The sequence below is a fragment of the Gracilinanus agilis genome, unplaced genomic scaffold (assembly GCF_016433145.1).
Source record: "Gracilinanus agilis isolate LMUSP501 unplaced genomic scaffold, AgileGrace unplaced_scaffold49260, whole genome shotgun sequence".
NCBI classification, from domain to species: domain Eukaryota; kingdom Metazoa; phylum Chordata; class Mammalia; order Didelphimorphia; family Didelphidae; genus Gracilinanus; species Gracilinanus agilis.
In genome coordinates this window covers 1-8,730 of record NW_025383867.1, presented here as the reverse complement: position 1 = coordinate 8,730, position 8,730 = coordinate 1, and the positions used below count along the sequence as shown (strand labels likewise).

The following is an 8,730-nucleotide window of genomic DNA, read 5'->3' as shown; positions in this document are numbered from 1 at the left end:
ACTCGGCACTTCTGCCCATCTGAAAGGTTTCGGATGGGGCTCACCTGCTGCTTTCCAGTTAGGCCATATCGGCCAATGATCTTCCTCGTCTCCTCCTTCTCTTTGATCTCTGGGTAGCACTTCAGCATATATTCTAAGGGGGACAGATCCAAGTCCAGCTGCTCTTGTAAATGCTGATGATATCGGCCAATTTTGACATGAGAGTGTTTTCGAATCATCCCATCTGTGGGCAGCAGCTCTCCTGTTAGCAGCTTCAACAAGGTTGATTTTCCAGCTCCATTGGGCCCCACTAGAGCCACATGTGTATCCAGGTCAATTCCAAACTCCAAGTTGTTATAGATACAGGGCCCATCATCTGTGTACTTGAAGCTCACATTCTGCACCAATGATAACAGGTGGAGGAATCTTCCCACATGGCGGGAAATAAAATGAAAGTGTCTTATCAGTAACAACCCTCTCAGTCAGCCCTGAGGCCATCATCTTCTGCAGTGTCTTCTCCTTGCTCTGGGCCTGACAGGCTAGCTTGGCACTGCCATGACCAAATTGAGCAATGTAGTTCTTCATGTGAGCAATCTGATCCTGTTCCCAGTGGAAACGCTTCATTTGATTCTCTTCCAGTTCCAGTCGGGTCTTCACATACTGGTCATAATTTCCTGTGTAATACTTGAGCTTCCGATTATGCATGTGGATGATATTAGTACAAACACCATTCAGGAAGTCCTGGGAATGGGAGACGAGGACCAGAATTCTCTTGAAGGTCTTCAGCTCTTCTTCTAACCAAACACAGGCATCCAGGTCCAGGTGGTTGGTGGGCTCATCTAATAGCAGCATGAAGGGCCGGATAAAGAGAGCTCTGGCAAGGGCAACCCTCATTCTCCAGCCACCACTGAAGTCCTTGAGTTTCTTTTGTTGCATGGCAGGTGTGAAGCCCAAACCATGTAGAATTCTTGAGGCCCTCATCTCTGCCTTGTCAGCATCCAACTCCTCTAATCGTTCATATAACTCCATCAGCTTCTCACATTCCGCATCCTCATGAGCTAGTCGCTCAGCCTCTCTTTCCAGCATGGCACGCTCTGTATCCACCTCCATCACACACTGCAGAGGTGTCTTGTCACTGGGGGGCATCTCCCTAGTCAGATGGTAGATATCAATATGCTCTGGAATAGGCACTTCCCGCTTACCAATAGCAGACAGCAGCATGGATTTTCCTGAAGGTGAAGGAAAAATATTTAGGAAAAGGGTGAGGAGGTAAACTTATCTCACATAATTCCCTTATATAAATCCTTCATCCCAACCAGAGGGGATATTCCTACCTTGGGTTTGTAAACACTGCCTCCACCCTTTTATTTGCCTATCTCTCTTCTCTCCATCTTAAAGCTCACTCTCCTCTCTGAAAACCACAAATGAAACTTTCCTGGCCATCTTAGCCTACTATTTTCTGTCTCCTCTCATCTATAAGCACTTGTGGTCAATACCATTCTTCTGAAACTTTTCATGCTCTGCCTTGTTTTGTTTGGTTGCCTTTTTCTCTGCCTATTACTGAGGGCCTTGAAGGCAAGAGCAATGTGTTAGTAATCTATGGATCCTCACAGTTCCTGGCATAGTGGCTTGGAACACAGTGGATGCCCTGTACATACAATATTGGTTGACTAAACAACCGACCAGCCATCTTCCAATGTCTCACCAATTCCATTCAGACCAATGAGGCCATAGCGACGCCCTGAGTTCAGCTCCAGCTTTGTATCACTGAGTAACTCCTGACCATGAAAAGTGAGTGAGAGGTTAATGATGTGGACATCAGTGCTGTTGGGGTGAGAGGCCAAGACTCCAGTGACAGCTCGGGCAGCAGCTTTCTTCATCTCAAAGTCCTCCAGCTCCTTGGTCAGCAAATCCACTTCTAAGGATAGCAAGGGAAGGAGTATGAGATAGGTCCAATTAACAGGCACAACTGCTCCCAAAGACTAGAACTCAACTTATGTCCAGCAACCTTACAATAGAAATTCAAAAGTCTGCTAGATCAGAACTGACAATGAGACCTAGCACTTGGACACAGTGCTTTTCAAGAACATTCTACCTGCACTACATGTCTAACTTCCCTGGCTTCTGTCTGCCATGGAGATGGCTGAACCCTTCTTGACTCCACCAACTGACCTCTTCAATGCATTTATTTTATTATAAGGTGTATAATTATTTTTATATATGTTCAAACTGTAAGATCTTTGAGGGAAGGGTTGATACACTTTATTTTTGTGTCACATAAAGCCTTGTATAGAGTATGCATTTAATGTCTGTTGAATTGAAGAACTGATCCAAAAAAACTATCTGCTCTTCAGCAGATACTAAAGGGACACAGCTCACCTCATCATCTAAGAGACTGTGTTTCTAGGAAGCTGAGCTGCCCAGGAGGGGCTAGTCATAAGGCACTATGATCCCCACCAACAAGGCATGAAAGGAGTTTGTCATTCCTGGTGCCATCACTATCCTTCCAAGAAGCAAACGACTATATTTAACTTTCCCAGAAAAACCAGGTCCAACCAGTGGACCCATACCACCAGATGGTAAATCACTTCTTGTGAATCATAGTTACTGCTCCCTTATGTTATCTGGGCCAAAGCTACCTCCAAAGACTGTCCTTGATGTATGAGCAGTCTGCTCAACCATATTAGTTTTAAAATCATTACTCTGAGGGGGAGAAAGGAGCTCTTTGAGTTTTGCCTGGATAAATGAAATGGGGATGATGGGAAAGATACAGAAGTTTGGAAGATGCAACAACATAGTGGAAAGAACACTGGATTTGGAATCCAGAGGCCTAGGAATAAGTGTTGTCATTTTCCTAACTAGCTGGGTGACCTGACCTGAGTCATTTTACCTCTGGGCCTTTCTGTTTCTTTATGGTCATATAATGTTAAGAATTGGAAGCTTTTTAGTGATCATCTAATCCTTTAGGTTGCAGATGAGGAAATGGGTCCAGAAAGGTAAAGTGCCTTGCCCCCAAAGTCACATAACCAGATCATATTAAGACAACTTGGACACTAATCCTGACTTCCACATGGGGTAGTGTTCTACCCCATAACCACAATGCCATTCCAATTAACCATTGCCTGCCTCATCTACCTTCAGGTTCACTGTTTCTTTTCAGGATCAAAGAAAAGAAAGGATGCAAAAATGCTTTGAAAGTATAACAATGAAATCAATTTGTGAAGATGAATCCTATAGGATGACTAATAAGTTTAGAAAAGGGTAGAGGCTACAGAGCTACAGCTAGTGAGGATAAGCAAATTGGCCTGGTGAAAGATGGGGCCTTCAAGTGGGGCACAAAATAAAGAGTTCAATGAAAGTATAGAGAAAATCTTGAGGAAATGTGGAGGTCACCTACAATAAAGGATTTGTTACATCATGAAAAGAGCACTGAACTTCTAAGAAGAATCCTAGCTCCAGGACCACAAGTAGGTAATTCACTTTGCTAGGCCTCATCTTCCTCCATTAGACTAGGATAATATCACCTAGTGTGAACTCCCACAAGGCTGCTGTAAATTTGAGGTGAAAATGTATTTTAAAAGCACTTTTTAAATATTAAAGTATTCCATAAATGTCATCTGCTTATTATCATCAAGATAATTATTAATGTAAAGACAGAATGATGACAGCATCAGACTAAACTGGTGACATTTAAACCATTAAAATGGCATTGTGGATGGGCCAGGAATAAAGAAGTCTTCAATCATCTAGGAATGACACTGCAATAACAAAGGTCTGAAATGCGAATGCAAGCTCCTGAGATAAACAAAGGAATGGATGTAGGCCACCTGCTCATTCTCAAAATCCCCAAGCTGATCACCTTTCCAGTTATGTGCTTTGGAAAGAAGAAGCCATCCCATGCAAGTAGCCAGTGGAAGTTGGAATGGGAAGGAAGATGGATTAGACCTGTGCAAAAGTCCATCTGGAGACAGGTGTGACTGCAAATGATCAAAGCTCCCCTAAGAGCAGCTCCCCAGCCCCTGGATCTCTTTCCTTCTCCAGTGCCTTTTTCTCTGCCACAAACCCATGATCCCTAGGTTATACTGATGTTCAGGGTCAGACCATCTTGCCTCAGAGGAGAATCTGAATCAAATTATCCAGTCCTCTGGTTTTCATCTTTTCCCTCACTACTCCCAAATACACACTGTTCTAATCAAAGTCCTCACTGGCTCCCAAATAAATCACATTCATTCCTACTTGTACTTTGATTCAGGCTGTTTCCCACAGGAAAAATCACAACTCTGCTGAGTTCTTAAGAATCAAGAAAGAAAAAGGATAGACAAAGGTTACTCTCTTGGATGGTTTTTGGTTTTCCATTCTGATTCCTGGAAAGACTGCCTGGTCAGACCAGAAAGGCTCAAGCTTGATGATATGGAGCACAGAGTCATTCTAAACATTGTCATCAATTTGAGAGAAGAATCAGCCTGCAGCAGATTGAAAGGTGAACCAAAGGGGCTGTGAAAGAACTGGTATAACCCTGACACCCAGTAATATGGGAAGCCCCAAGAGAGTTAGAAAAAAGCCTAGTTCTAGCTCTTGAGGAGATATTATAGAGTAATATAAAGAGTGATACTCAGAAGGAAGAAACGTTAGAATTCCATCTCAGATATTTAGTTGCTGTGTAACCATTAAACTTTCATTGAGGCTCACTTTCCTCATCTATAAAATGGGAATAGTCCTTGTTCTACATTTACATCATGAGGTTGTGAGAAAAATGCTTTCCAAATATTAAAGCACTAAGCACATGTAAATGTCCTTCAGTGGCATGAAGCTAAGTGGTGAGTGAAAGAGAGATTTTACTTTCTTAGAGACTAGATATGATGAAAAAATGTTTGCCTCCTTAGAGAAGGCTGGGAATTGGGGAATGAATCTTTGTTTGGTCTAAGAGTGGAAGTTAAGTGTTTTCAAATTTCCTAATTCAATATGTATCCATTGCTTTAAAGATCATATAAACCCAAGATCATGGTTCCACTTTATTTAGGAGAGGGTTTTATCTTCCTTTGTTTCAAATTACATCTCTTACTTTGTTTAGCCATTCACTCTCATTTCTTCCATCTTTACCCATCTACGCCTATGATCTGGTCAGGAAAAACTTTCTGCCTCTTAGTCTGTGATGACCTTTATATTGGATCAAAACTATCTATTTTATTACTAAAAGCATCAAGTACTAGAATATTGAAGAATTCTTCTGTGGGATCCTAGGAAGGAATCACTCTTCTATGAAAAGTAGGAGCCAAATTAAATTTGACTAATCTTGAGACCATATCAAAAAGTGTGTAGCAGGCCAAGTATGAAATGTTAATCAGAACTAGAGTGTGAGTCTTACCTGAGCATCAAATGTCCAAGGCTAAAGTCCAATGGAAGCTCCCTGATGCCAAAATTAAGTGAGAACTTTCAGTTTTGATATCAGAAAAGACAAGTAGTCTATCTTGAACACTGAATAGGAAAGCTGAAGTGTAGTTTCCCGTCTCTAAAAGGGAACAATTACTCAGAGCCAAATGGACTAGTCTAGGTTAGACTACGAATCCAATTAAAAGTTGGAGAGCTGAGACTCACCAGGAAAAGAAGAATTAACCTTATCTATGCTTTGGATAGTAACCCAGATAGTCAGGAAGAGGCCTGGACAGAATGAATAAGAACATCTTTATGTGCCAAACATGAAAATGACAATCTTGAGCTTTGTAATTTTTGTTTTCTTTTCCCTTTACCCTTTTTTAAACTTCATAATTGTTTTGACTCAATTAGAAGAGTTGTCCAATATCTTAAAGAAGGGAGGGTAGGTTTCTAGGCTTAGATTGGTGGTAATAAAACAAAACAAAGTGCCCCCTTGGGGCACTGGTTTGGGAGTTGAGCAGTAAAAGTTATTCCCTTTCAACAACATTTCATCACAAGGCCTGAGTGTCCGACCAGTTTTTCCCCAATGTCCAAAATATAGAGTAATCCCTAATCTCCTCTTTTTTCTCCCTCCCTGATGTTTTTTGGTCTGTACCACTTATTTTCATCTTCCTTAAAATTAAGTTAATTGTGCAAAGTACTTTCTTGGGCACAGATGATACAAGAAGTAAAAGAGGAACAAAGGCAAAAACAAGAAACTCCCTAGCTGATTTCTGTCCTCAAGGAACTTACAATCTAGATGAAGAAAAATGATTTAAAAAGATATATAAGATAGCAGATGGTAAGTATCAAATGATATGTAGAGAAAATAATCATTTTATAGGAATTCAATGAGAACAGAGCTTACTGTGGGCTTGTGTAGTTGAAAAAGGATTCATAAAGGAGGGGGCAGCTGGGTAGCTCAGTGGATTGAGAGCCAGGCCTAGAGATGGGAGGTCCTAGGTTCAAATCTGGCCTCGGACACTTCCCAGCCGTGTGACCCTGGACAAGTCACTTGACCCCCACTGCCTACCCTCACCACTCTTCTGCCTTGGAGCCAATACATAGTATTGACTCCAAGACGGAAGGCAAGGACTTCACTCAAAATAAATAAATAAATAATTGAAAAAAGGATTCATTAAGGAGAAGATATCCAGAGAGGCTGATTTTGAAGGAACAGTACTCATAATTGGAAAGGAAAGGCAAATCAAGCAATGGAGACTGAGAAGGTATAAGGAGGGACAACAAAAATTCAAGTTTCATTGCAAGATTCATGTAATAAATAAATGAAAGCAGGGAGAAAGGGACAGGAATTGTAATTTCATTGGTATAGGGAATTCCTGTTGTGGAAAAACTTTCTATGATGTGGGAAAGCAATTATTCTGCAAATTACAGTCAGATAGCCTGATCCAGATTCATAGAACTATTAGATTTTTCCCACCTGTGAGTTAGGCCCTCTATTCTGTTACACCACAGTGCCTCGAATAGAACAATACCAATATAATGAATTACGTATCATAATGAATAACTTAACATGTTACATTGGTATAGTTAATCTTTTCCTTGTATGTTCATCTCCCCAAACTTCTTTGGAGGCTGGAAGAACTTTATTCTATCATATTTCTCACAAACTCCAGTTTGGTACCTTGTAAGTAACATATACTAGTAAACACTTCCAACAAGATAAAAAAGATAAAGGAGCCTCTTATAGGGGGTCAAATTTTTTTCTTTTTCTATATGGTCAATAGCTCTTAGATGGTTTCATGGAACACCAATTCCAGCACCTTGGCCACGACATGGACACAATGAATTATTATCCATTATGAAAATAAGATGCTGAGAAAGAAAAGTACTCGGGCTCCAAAATGAGCATGCCACTCCGCTCTGGCATCAGTTACCCAACAAGTCTGTTGGTTCAGGTCACAGCCCCCCAACAAACATCCATAGCATAAAACACATTCTTTGCCCTTTTCTGGACCTAAATCATGATACTCTTAACAGAATTCACAGTTCTGACAACATGAGATCTGGGAACCCCACATTAACTCTGAACTATCAGAGAACTCTAATAAAAGATACTTCAATCTTACCTAAGGTTTCTTTGCCATTGGTTTCCTCATTTTTCTCCTCTACCACCTGTGGCTCAGATCCAGCATCTCCATTTTCTTCATGCCCCTTTCTGGGCCGCTGCCTGGCTTTGGCGGCTTCCTTCTTCTTGGCCGCTTTCTTCTTGGCCAGATCAGAAGGCATGGTGATGAGCCACAGGTGTTACAGTTCTTTCAGCTTAACCTAAAGTGAAAAAGGCAAAGAAATGTACGTATTTAAAAACACACCACAAACTGGTAGGCCCTTTCTCTGTTCTCTTTAATCTTCTGCCTTAGTATTCTTTTCTATTTCCATACTATTGTGTTTTACTCAGTATATAGTGGCCCACAATGTTTTCCTGAGTCAGACTTTACCCCACCAGTACCATCATCTTTCACTGAACCCCCAACTGCCAGATCACAGAGCAGTGCAAAATTTGAAATCAGAGAAATTAAGGTCAGCAACTTGGGTTTTCCACTTAATTAGCAGTGGTAGGCAAATCACCAAACCTTTTCAGGCCTCAAATTTGACTGCAAAATGATTTTGGATTAGATAACTTATAAGATCCCTTCCAGCTCTAAATCTATGTTCCTATGGCCTACCTTTGCCCCCTAAAAGAAACCTTCAGACACAAACACTCTTTAGTTTACTTCCCATACCCCTACATTCTGCCTACTTCTTAATTCTTTTCAGTTCCCTCCAGACTTCTCTCCTCCAGACTCTGTTCCTTTTTACCTTTTAAATGGCTCTCATTCCGTCCTTTCCCCTCCATCTAGCCTAGCTTGTTACTCCTCCTTTCTTCAGACCCCTCCATATCAACTCTCTTCCCTTCTACATTTCCTTATTTACCCAACACTACTACTTTCCGTCTACTCTCTTCCTGCTCATTTCTTTTCCCACTTATTCTCAATTCTCCTCTTTCCTGCCCACCCCGGTCTCATCATCACTCATGATTCTCTCTCTATACTCCCCTTTTCTCATTCACTTCTCATTTCTCTATCTCTTCCTCCCATTCTCCCACTCTCTCCTCCTCACTCTACTTTCTCCCCTCACTCGTCCTGTTCCCTGTCCCTCATTTCTCCCTCACTCTCCGCTTGCTCCTCCTCTCAACTATCCCTCTTCTCCCATTTTCTATTCTCTTTTCTATCATACCCTCCTTTTCCTACACTCCCTCCTCCACGTTCTTCCCCTCCCCCAACTCGCTCTCTCACTCCCGCTAGTCTCCTCCCTTTCCCCCCATCCCTCCACTCTCGT

The 8,730-nt window shown here is 41.5% G+C and overlaps 1 pseudogene; it reads right to left on the bottom strand.

Annotated features, from left to right (window-relative positions):
• Positions 1-7: 7 nt before the first annotated feature.
• On the bottom strand, positions 8-8,480 carry LOC123255599 (annotated as a pseudogene).
• Between the last annotated feature and the right edge of the window lie 250 nt (positions 8,481-8,730).